The sequence below is a fragment of the Castor canadensis genome, chromosome 3 (assembly GCF_047511655.1).
Source record: "Castor canadensis chromosome 3, mCasCan1.hap1v2, whole genome shotgun sequence".
In the NCBI taxonomy this organism is placed as follows: Eukaryota; Metazoa; Chordata; class Mammalia; order Rodentia; family Castoridae; genus Castor; species Castor canadensis.
Genome location: NC_133388.1, coordinates 102,345,950 through 102,358,056, shown reverse-complemented (window position 1 = coordinate 102,358,056; position 12,107 = coordinate 102,345,950). Strand labels below are relative to the sequence as shown.

General features: G+C 38.6%; 1 long non-coding RNA gene and 1 pseudogene across 3 annotated transcripts in view; both read left to right on the top strand.

The window, feature by feature from the left end:
* Positions 1-12,107, top strand: part of LOC141421639 (uncharacterized) — a 123,565-nt gene that overhangs the window by 7,577 nt on the left and 103,881 nt on the right. The window lies entirely within an intron of this gene.
* Positions 815-926, top strand: LOC141422092 (small nucleolar RNA SNORD22; annotated as a pseudogene).

Genomic DNA, 12,107 nt, shown 5'->3' with positions numbered 1-12,107 from the left:
AAATAGGGCTGGTGGAGTGGTTTAAGCCGAATGTCCTGAGTTCAAGCCCCAGTACTGCTAAAAAAAAAATCCAAACAAACCAAACCAACCAACCAACCAAACAAAAATGATCTGGGAATATGCTTAAATTGTGTCCAACAATTAGTTTAGAAGTGCAGCACAATAGTCAATAAATAAGCTAATGTAAACTATTATATTTTTGTATTTACTTATTATTAAGAGCTAGTCCACAGGTAGTTCTTGAACATAAAAATTCACAGAATTCTTTTAAGGTTTATGTCAAGAGAAGCCACTGCTTTTTTGAGAGCTCCCCACCTGATACTTGTTCCTTCTATTGGTCAGCACCTAAACTGTTGTTTTGTTCGATTCCTCTCCATTTGCATCCTCAACCTTTCCTCCTCTCTAATCTTCCAGGGCGGGCCTTGTGGCTGCCCAGGTAGGAGCCTGTAGACAGGAGAGCATGGAAGAAAGAGAGCTGAGTGTGTTCTCTCTCGTTCCCCAGTCCTCGTCTTACCTCCTGCCTTGAAGAGCCAGCCTTTGGCGGCCCCTCTTTCTTCCTTCTAGCTCCAGGGTTCAGAGTTTCTTTCCCCTCCCCTTGCCCTTTAGCCTCACCATAGTGTCATCTTCTTAGTGTCTCCTTCTCGGTCCTTCACTGTGAACATATCTCTGTGTAGTTCCTACTTAAAGATCTTCATTGGAACATTGAAATGAAATTTGTTTTTGCTGGGGCCCTAACCTATGTATCTGCTCATTCCCACATGTAACACTTTCTACCTAGTTAAAAATCTCCTGTGAAGCCAGGAATAAAAACCCTTCCCAATGAAGTATCATTCACATGGCTTCCTGTAAAGGTGAACCCACTGGGGCTGGCTGGGGAGAAGAGGAAAGTTTGCTCTAGAAGGAATTTCTGCACATGGGCATGGGAGGTACCATCTCTCATTGAAATACATGTGTCTATTTTGTCCAGATCTGATGGGAGAACAGGTACCTATAAATGTAGTCCAAGTCTTGGAGGACATCAAATATAGAATTTTTCAGGCCCTTCTTTTATAACCCAGCTGTTCCAGTTGGCATACTCTCATTTTCATCTTCCTAATAAAGTTGCTTTCTTTAAAACAAAACAACCTCCCAATTAAAATATCACTAGCTTAACATGCAATGGTGTAGCTCTTGCTCACAAGAAATGCCATTTTGAGGGGTAGGCTCTGCTCACTTTGGCGGGATGAGAGCCCCAAGGAGCTCACGGATAATTAGACATTCTGACCTGGAAGTGGCACATGCCACTGCTCCTCCTAACCATGTGACCATAGATTTGGTCATATGATCTTACCTGATAGAAAGAGGGCAGGGCATTCAATAGCATCATTTTCCCAGAGGGCTGAAAAAAGTGAAGAATGTGGTTAATAGCACTAATTACTATGTCTGTTCTTTTGTCACATATATTCAACTCCCTGTTCTTCCTGAAGGCAAGAATACTCCCTGCTCCTCCTAAAGGTGACACTGGAGGATCCCATCCTGGCACCATCCTTGCTCCAGGTCCGGCTGTGTGCGGAATGCTTGGAAGCCCCCATAGCAGGACCTCTGTCTTTGTAATAGGAGCTGCTCCTTCAAACATTTGGTGAATAATGGTGAACAAGGGACAAAGAAAAGACAGACAAACATTCATTTGATAAAAGGAATAATGAAGGGTATCAGCAGTCACCCTAAATGTTCACTGAGCAGACCTTTTGAGGGTGCCCCACCCAAGAGGTAGGACTGCCCTGGGCCCAGCTGAATCGTCTTGGTGGAGTGCACTCATCTCCATGGCCTCATCCCACTCTGGAGTATTCTTCCTTTCCATATGCCTCTTGGCTACACGCGAAGTAAACGCTAGGCATAGTTCTCCCCAGGGAATGGAGCAGTTTTATATTTCCCTTTTTCTTTTATTAGCATGCAGTAATAGTCCAAGGGGGTTTCATTGTAAAAATTCCATAGATGAATACAGTGTGTTTTGAACAAGCTTATCCCATCTATTCTATTCCTTTAATTAGTTCCCCTCCCCCCCATTTTCAAACAGTGTTTGATGGGTTTCCTTATGCTACGTTCATATATGTGTGTCAGGTACTTCGATACTCTTCACCTCCAGTACCCTTTCCTTTTGCCCTCTTCCTCCGGCTGATCCCCTCCCCAGACAGTCCTCCTTTTACAGTCATGTACCATTATCATCATCATTGTTGTCATCATTTTAAGTCTAGAGTCCACATATGAGCAAAAACATGCAACATTTAGCTTTTCAAACTTGGTTTATCTTTGCTCAACATGATGATTTTCACTTCCATTCATTTTCCTGCAAATGACACAATTTCATTCTTTTTTACAGCTGAATAATACACTATTGTATATACACCACAATTTTTCTTTATCCATTTGTTGGTTTCTGGGAACCTAGGCTAATTCCATAGCTTGGCTATTGTGAATAGTGCTATGATATACATTGGTGTGTCAGTATCTCTCTTGTATATTGATTTGCACTTCTTTAGATATATGGTCAGGAGTGGTGTAGCAGGGTCATAAGGTAAGTGTATTTTAGCTTTTTGCAGAAATTCCACACTAATTTCCATAGTGCTTGTACAAATTAACATTACCACCAACAGTGTATAAAAGTTCCTTTTCCCCCCCATTTCCTCACCAGCATTTGTTTGTCTTTTGATGATTGCCATTCTGACTGGGGTGAGTTGGAATCTCAGTGTAGTTTTGATTTGCATTTCCTATGTGGCTAAGGGTGTTAAAATTTTCATGTATTTATTAGCCATTTGCACTTTGAAAACTCTCTGCTAATTTACCCATTTGCTAATTGGATTATTTGTTCTTTTGGTATTTAATTTTTTTGTATATTCTGGATATCAGATAACTGGTAAAGATTTTCTCCCATTCTGTGGGGTGTCTCTTGATTCTGGTAATTGTTTCCTTTGATACGCAGAAAAATTTCAATTCAATACAATCCCATTTGTCAATTTTTGCTCTTATTTCCTGGGCAATTGGAGTCTATTCTTAAAATAATTGCCTATGCCTGTATCTTCTAGTGTTTTCCCTATGTCTTCATGTAGTAATTTCAGAAATTCAGATATTACATTCAGATCTTTGATCCATTTTGAATAGATTTTTTTTGTACAGGGTGAGAGATAGGGGTTTAGTTTTAGTCTTCTACATGCAAATAACTAGTTTTTACCGTACCATTTGTTGAAAAGGCTGTCTTTTCTTCACTGTATGCTTTCGGCTCCCTTATTAAAAAAACAGATAGCTGCAGCTGTGTGGATTCATTTCTGGGTCTTATATTCTGTTCAACTGGCCTGCATGCCTGTTTTTGTGCCAGTGCCATGCTGGTTTTGTTACTATGGCTCTGTTGTATAATTTGAAGTTAAGCATTGTGATACTTTCAGCATTGCTCTTTTGCTCAGGATTACTTTCACTATTCAGGATTTTCTATGCTTCCGTATGAGTTTTAGGATTGAATTTTCTATTTCAGGATTGACATTGGGATTTTAATGGAAATAGCAGTGAATCTGTGGATTGCCTTCAGTATCATAGCCATTTTCACAGTATTAACTTTGTCAATCCATTAACAAAGGAAGTCTTTCCATCTTCTGCTGCCCTCTTCCATTTCCTTCTTTTTATTGTAAAGGTTTTATACCTCCTTAGTTAGGTTTATTCATAGGTATTTTTTTTTTTAGGTTATCATGAATGGAAATATTTTCCTGATTTCTTTGTTCATTGTTGATATATAGAAAAGCTACTGATTTTTGTACTGAAACACTGTATCTTCCTATGTTGCTGAAAATGTTTATCAGGTCAGGATAAGACTCTTTAGGGTCTTTTAAATATAGGATCATTTCATCTGCAAATAGGGATAATTTGACTTTTCCTTCCAAATTCAAATCCCCTTTATTTTTCTCTCTTGCCTCATTGTTGTAGCTAGGAATTTCAGTACAATTTTGAGTAAGAGTGGAGAGAGTAGGCACCCTTGTCTCGTTCCTGACTTTACAGAAAATGATTTCAGTTTTTCATTATTTAGTATGGTGTTGGGTGTAGGTTTTCATACGTAGTTTTATTATGTTAAGGTATGGCTCCTTCTATTCATAGTTTCTTCAGAGCTTTTATGAAGAAAGGATGTTGAATTCTGTCAAAGGTTTTTCTGCATGTATTGAGATGAACACGTGGTTTTTGTCCTTGATTCTGTTTATGTGATGTATTACACTTATTGATTTGCATATGCTGAACCATTCTAATATCCCAGAAATGAGACCAACTTAATCATGACATATAATCTTTTTAATTGTGTTGTTGAATTTGGTTTGCAAGAATTTTATTGAAAAATATGGCATCTGTGTTCATCAAGAAATTGATCTATAATTTTCTTTGTTGTGTCCTTTTCAAGTTTTGGTATATGTGTAACTCTGGCTTTATAGAATGAACTATAGTATTCTTTTGCTTTCTATCTTGTGGAATAGTTCGAGGAGAATTGGTGTTGTTTATTCTGTGAAGATCTGGTAGAATTCATCTGTGCATCCATCCAGTTCTGGACTTTGTTTTGTTAGGAGCCTATTACTGTTTCAATCTCATTGCTTGTTATAGATCTTTTAAAGTAATTTATATCTTCTTGGTTCAATTTTGATAGGTCAAATGCGTCTAGAAATTTATCCATTTCTTCTAGAGTTTCTAGTTCATTAGAATGAAGGTTTTTGAAATATTCCCTAATAATTCTTTGGATTTCATAGGTATTTATTGTAATACACTCTTTTCATCTCTAATTTTATTAATTTGGGTCTTTTCCCTCCCTCTTTTGGTCAGTTTGACCAAGAGGTCATCATTGTTGCTTATCATTTCAAAGAACCAACTTTTTGTTTCATTGACTCATTGTATCGTGCTTTTAGTTTCCATTTCATTAACTTCCACTGTAACCTTTATTGTTCCTTTGTGCCTATTAATTTTGAGTTTGGCTTATTTGTGTTTCTCCAGTAGTTTCAGGCGCATTATTAGGCTACTTATTTGCGATCTCTTTTTTTATGTGGGTGATCATAGCTATAAGTTTTTCTCTTAGCACTGCCTTTGCCGTGCCCCAGAGGTTCTGGTAAGTTGTGGTTTTATTTGTATTAGATTCTAGGAATTATTGTTTATCTCCCTCTTATTTCCTTGATGATCCACTGGTCATTCAACAATGTATTGTTCAATTTCCATTGTTTGAATATTTTCTGTGGCTTCTTTTGTTGCTGATGTCCAGTTTTATTCCATTGTGATCTGGTAGGATATAGGGTATTATTTCAATTTTTTAATATTTGTTAAGACTTGCATTATCTCTTAAAATATGATACATTTTGGAATATGTTACATGTGCTGCTCAGAAAAATGTTAATTGTGCAGCAGCTTGCTGAAAATTTTCTGAAATTTAATTTGATTTTTTCAGGATTTCTGTATCATTATTGAATTTCTCTCTCATATCCTACTTTGTCTTCCTTTTTTCATTCAACTGTTTATTTGTATTCTCTTTGAGCTCATTTAGCTATTATTTTTATCTTCTTTGAGTTCATTCAAGTGCTTATACATGTCTTTTTTAATTTTATTGATCATTCATATCACTGTTCTTTTGAGTTCATCCACTTCATTATCATTCCCTTTATTGTGGAATTGTTGGTTTTCAGATGATACATGTTGCCTTTTTTTTCATACTATGTGTGTTTCTACATTGGAATTCATGTACTTGTCCAGGTCAAGTCCTTGGTTGGAAGTCTTAATTGCCTGTACTCTTTCAGTTGAAATAGTCTCAATGTTCAGACAGGACAGAGTAGTGACCAGGCTGAGGTGCTGTTTCTCACCACTGGACTGGGAGCATGTCTCGGTACTTAAGCACTGGCCCACATGCTAGTGCTCTGGGCCTGATCCCTGACACTGCTCAGATAGAGGTGAACTAGCTGGACTCTCTGCAGAAGTGCTGTTGTCCACTTTTGCATTGCTTTCACTATAGAAATTTTCCTTCTCTGTGTACTGGGAGTTACAGTTAGCAGCAGCAAGCTTTAGAGCCTATGGGATGGGCAGGTTTCCACTTGCTCCATGTCCTCCAGTTTGTGATTGCAAGGCAGAAAAAGTCTAAGCCTTGGGGTGACTCTGGATGTGTCAGAAATTGGGTGGAGCCCAATGAATGGATTAAGAAAATGTGGTATTTATACACAATGGAATTTTACTCAGCCATGAAGAAGAATGGAATTTTGACATTCTCAAGTAAATGGATGGAGCTGGAGAACATCATCTTGAGCGAGGTTAGTCAGGCTCAGAAGACCTAAAATCACATGTTCTCCCTCCTATGTGGATTATAGACCCAAAACAAATGCAGTAATGTCACTGGACATGGGTCACACACTAAGGGGGAGAACGCGTACAGGAGGAATAGGGAAAGGGAAGGAACCCAAAACTTGAAAGTGTTCTATGTGCCCACTGTAGAGGACTGAATAAAGTAATCTTAAACTGACAGAGGCCACTATGGGAAGGTGACCGGGAAGTAGTGAAGAGGTCAGGTAGAGATGAACCAATTCGAGTTGTAATACACATGTGCATGGAAGCAATGCTAGGAATTTCTCTGTGTAGCTATCTTTATCTTAAGCTAGCAAAAATGCTATGTCTTTCTTATTATCTCTTCAACAAAATTGGAGAAGAGGGCAGGTTCTGCCTGGAAGCAAGGGGGTGGTGGAGGAAAGGAGAGGAACCAGGGGGTAGGAGGGAGAGATGTCCCAAACAATGTATACACATATGAATAAATGAATAAACAATAAAAAAAGAAATTGGGTGAAGTAAATGGAGCACTGAGTTCCTCATTGGCTGGGTGTGGGGAAGAACTAAAGGACTTTGTTGCTCTGTCTGCTGGTCTCAATGTTTACACATGCTGATCAGTAGTTCATCTCTTTCTGTAGAAGAGGAGGATGTGGAAATTTTGTGATTCAGAAGGTCTGGACTCTGGGCTCTTAGTCCTGACAGCAAACACAGGCCAGATGTAGTTCCCAGTGGTGAATCTCAGTGTTTTCAGGGCCCTCCTGACTATTCACCAACTTGTGGATCAGAGGAAGCTGTAGGTTTCCCTTCCTAGGGTCTGGGCAATGGACTTTGACTCACCTAGCAGCCAACATATGCAGATAGGAGGCAGGCCATGGATGCCAAATACTAAGCAAGTCACAGGTTTGGTGCTTTGTTTCTGCCTGAGCTTCAGGAGATGGTCCTGGCTCCTGGACAAGGAGGGTGAGGCCTCTCACCACTGCAGTTCCCTATGCTGCAGATGGAGTTCTCCATAGTTTGAACTTTTCTGTGGGATGATGTTAGACTCTCTCCCTTTCCTCCACCACCTCTCGTGCCCATCTCCCACCCAGACACCATGGCTAGGTATTCCAAGATTTTCTGAGACATAAGTGTTGCCCTGTTTTCAGGCGGCTTTCCCCAACTCCTCTCCTGAGTAACTCATTCTTAAACAATAGGCCCCCACAAAGTGTTATTTTGCTATTACTCCCCAAGATAAGGGAAAGACAATGTCTTTCATCACCAAGGTTAGCCTTTCACACCAGACCAGTCACTATCACAAGTTTAAGACTTGTGGGAAATGTGGGCTTATTTTGTAGCTACAATTGCCAGTCTGTCTCCAGGACCATCTGTTTTACCTTGTGATGGGACCTTCAGCAACCCCTTCTCTTCTCAGAGTGTCAGGGATGATACTTGGGACTGTTTACTGCTTTTCTCTGTTGCCTCAGTTTCTCTGTTATCCTGGCATCTCATTCAGGATTTCCAGTTGTCTTTCTGTCTTCAGAATATAATCTCACCTGTGTTACCTGGCTTTTGTCACTCATGGAGTCAAAATGGTGGATACTTTTATGCTACCATCTCGCCTTGCCTCCTTCTAAGCTCTTTTTTTTAATGTTAGAATTTTTTTGTTTATTTATTTACATGTGCACACATTGTTTGGGTCATTTCTACACCCTGACCCCTCCCTCATCCTTCCCTCCCCTCCTCCTCAGTTTCAGGCAGGTCCCGTTCTGCCCTTATCACTGATTTTGTTGAGGAAAGGACATAAGCATAATAAGAAAGACAAAGTGTTTTTGCTAGTTGAGTTAAGGATAACTATACAGAAAGATTCCTACTATTGCTTTCATGTACCCATGTGTTACGACCCATGTTGATTTAACTCTAACTGATCTCTACCTTGGTTTCTGATCCCCTGCTCATGATAACCTGTCGTTTTAAGGTTTCTGTATTAGTTCCTCTGGAGTGGGAACATCAAACGCTTTCATGTTATGGATTTTCTACATATTTCTATATCTCCCCTTGTCATGTGATCCAAGTCCAACAGCATTGCTGCATTTGCCTGAGATCTAAAGTAGGATATGAAGGAGAACATATGATTTTTGGTGTTCTGGGCCTGGCTAACATCGCTCAGAATGATGTTCTCTAGTTCCATCCATTTACCTGCAAAAGATAAGATTTCATTTTTCTTCAGGGCTGAGTAAAATTCCATTGGGTATAAATACCACATTTTCTTCATCCATTCATCAGTAGTGGGGCATTTTGGTTGTTTCCATAACTTGGCTATTGTGAATAGTACTACAATAAACATGGGTGTGCAGGTGCCTCTGGAGTAACCTGTGTTGCATTCCTTTGGGTATATCCCCAGGCGTGGGATGGGAAGTCTATGTTTAGATTTTTAAGACGTCTCCAATTTTTTTTCCAGAGTGGTTGCACCAGCTTGCATTCCCACCAGCAGTGGATTAGCGTTCCTTTTTTTCCACATCCTCGCTAGCACTTCTTGTTGGTGGTTATTCTAACAGGGGTGAGGTGGAATCTTAGTGTGGTTTTGATTTGCATTTCCTTTATGGCCAGCAATGGTGAGCATTTTTTCATGTGTTTTTTGGCCATTTGAATTTCTTCTTTTGAAAAAGTTCTGTTTAGTTCAGTTGCCCATTTCTTAATTGGTTCATTGATTTTAGGAGAGTTTAGTTTCTTAAGTTCCCTATATATTTTGGTTATCAGTCCTTTTTCTGATGTATAGCTGGCAAATATTTTCTCCTACTCTGTGGGTAGTCTCTTCAGTTTAGAAGACCATTTCTTTTGTTGTACAGAAGCTTTTTAATTTTATGAAGTCCCATTTGTCCATCTTTTCTCTTAGTTGCTGGGCTGCTGGGGTTCTATTGAGGAAGTCTTTGCTTATTCCTATTAGTTCCAGAGTGTTTCCTGCTCCTTCCTCTAGTAACTTCAGAGTTTCAGGTCTGATATTTAGGTCCTTGATCCATTTTGAGTTGATACTAGTACAGGGTGATAGACATAGATCTAGTATCATTTTCTTGCAGACGGATAACCACTTTTCCCAGCAACATTTGTTGAAAAGGCTGTTTTTTCTCCATCCTATATTTTTGGCACCTTTGTCAAAAATGAGGTGGGTATAGTTGTGAGGATTCATATCTGGATCCTCTTTTCTGTTCCACTGGTCTTCATGCCTGTTTTTGTGCCAGTACCATGCTGTTTTTATTGCTATTGCTTTATAATATAATTTGAAGTCAGATATTGTGATACCTCCAGCACTGCTCTTTTTGCTGAGTATTGCCTTGGCTATTCGCGGTCTCTTGTGTTTCCAAATGAATTTTAGGATAGATTTTTCAATCTCAGTGATGAAAGTCGTTGGGATTTTCATGGGAATTGCATTGCATTGCTTTCGGTAGTATAGCCATTTTTACTATGTTGATTCTACCAATTCATGTCTAAACTCTTTCTTGATCTACTTCTTCTCCCTAGAAGGTTATAAACACTTGGTTCCTTTAATTCTTACACAGTCCATAGTCTCTTTTAATTCTTGGCTATTGGCTTCTTTAGCCAGTAGAACTCCAAGGTTTTTATGGGTTATAATAACATTGAGTCTTCAGGTATATGCAGCAATAACCACCCCTACCTTTATTTTTTTACACGTGCTTCTTAAATTTGTTACTTTTCTTTTTCTACCATTTGGTTCCTATATCTTCACCTCTTTTAACTTTAATTCTGCATTTGGAAGCTGAGCCACATAATTCACCTTATTTCCCCAAGTCATTTTTACCACTTGAGATTTATTTGGCGCCAAAATTTTAGTGGATTATTGCTCTTAAAGCACATCAATACATTCTGATATTTAAAAAATACATTTGACTTCTGTGCTTTGACATTTTTGTGAAAAGCATATCTGTACACCGCTCCATAGTCTGACTTTGTGTGATGATTCAGGTTAGGATCTTCGGCAAAGTTACTACAGAGGTGACTTGCAGTCCTCCAATAGCATCAAACGAAGAAGCACATGATGACAGCATGCCTCATTCATGATACTATGCTTGAACCCTGTCAAGATCATGTCATCACTTAAGAAGCATCTTCTTTTACTTAGCAGCTAGTCTGTAGCTGTGCACTTTAGTATCCTTTCTTAGTAGCCCTGGGATTGTCTCACCTATGCTTAGGCCAGCAGCTTGCAGGCTGTGTGATGGCCACTCTAGGAAGCACTGCTGAAGGGGCAATTCCCCTGCTGGAGTCCTTCCACCCCTGACAGGTTGGCCCATGCACATTCTCACTGTGTGTAGTATCCACAAGAGAAGACTGAAGCACATAGTGTTTTCCCAAGGCTCGGCTTCAGTCTAGTTTGCTATGGTGTAATTGACCATAAAAATTGGCCAGAGAAAAATCACATGGCCAAGCCAGAGTCCGTGTGGAAAGGTCCCTCGCAAGGGCATGGAAACTGAGAGGCTGAGCAAGACTGGCACTGCTACCCAAGCAGAAGTGAAGGGTATGTGATAATTGTCAAGTTCTCCTCTGTAGGGAGCAGTGCACTTTTCATTTCCACCAGGAATTTGTTAGAATATCTATTTCACCAGGGATAACCTTATAATATATGTTGTCAAACTCTAGGATCTTTCATCAATTTGATATTTGAGAAATTGTATGTCAATTTTTTTGAAATTACATTTAACGTTTGCGAAAGTGAGAGCATCAGTTCATGAGGATGTCTACCATTTGTAAATATTCTATTCCTGTGAAATGATTTTTATATCTCCAGCCCATTTTCTTATTGGATAAGTGACACTTTAGGTATGATGAATTAAACCTTTTATAAATCAGTAAATATTTCTCCATATTTTATCATTATCATTTGTCCTAAGTTTTTGGGTTTTAAATTTGTTCACTTGTTCATCACAGAAGTTATTTTATATAATAAAAATTATAAATATTTTCCTTTTTTCTTCAGGATTTTGGGCATAGTTTGGAAATTTTTTATTGCTGTACTTTATAGAAATTCATGTTTTTGGGTAATTACTTGTGTGGTTTCAGTTTTCACATTTAGAAGCTTATCAGTTTGGAATCTTCTTATCTTCTGGTTAAATGACTGAATTTCTTTCTTTTCTTTTTCTATATGGATAAAAGTTATTTTAATATTTCTTAAAAGGTTTCTTTCCTCCACCAATTTCAAATACCCCTTTGTAAACCAAAAATTTAACATGTAACTGGGAATTGTCCTGGATTTTCTGTCCAGTTCCATCAGTCTATCCTAATCTGAGACAATGCCAAACAGTTTTAGATAGGTCTGGATTTAGGTAGGGTCTGGATTTAGTGGCTGTAGGAGCTGCTTACCCCACTCCCATTGCTTTTTGTTTGAAGGATTTTCTTATCTACAAATAGTAAAGCCAGTTGAGGGACTAGGCATCAATGAAACAAAATTTCTTCCTCGAAGGATCCCTCATAATCAGATGGGACAGACATTTAAGTGAGAAAATGACAGGAGGAGCAAATGTCTCTGACAAAATCTTTCATGCTGCACATTGACTATAGTTAATAATATGTAATTTACCTTTCCAAATTATGAGGAGGACAAATTCCAAATGCTCTCTGCATAAAAAGGTAAGAAATTGAAGTGATGGATATGCTGATTAGCTTGATTTAATTATTCCACATGTATTATACATCATGACATCATGCTGTATCTTTCAAATATATAGCTATAAATTGCCAATTTATAAAGCAATAAATATGTAAAAGGGAAAAATTAAGTTACTGCTTAGATAGCAGTGTTATTAATATCTGATGGGAAC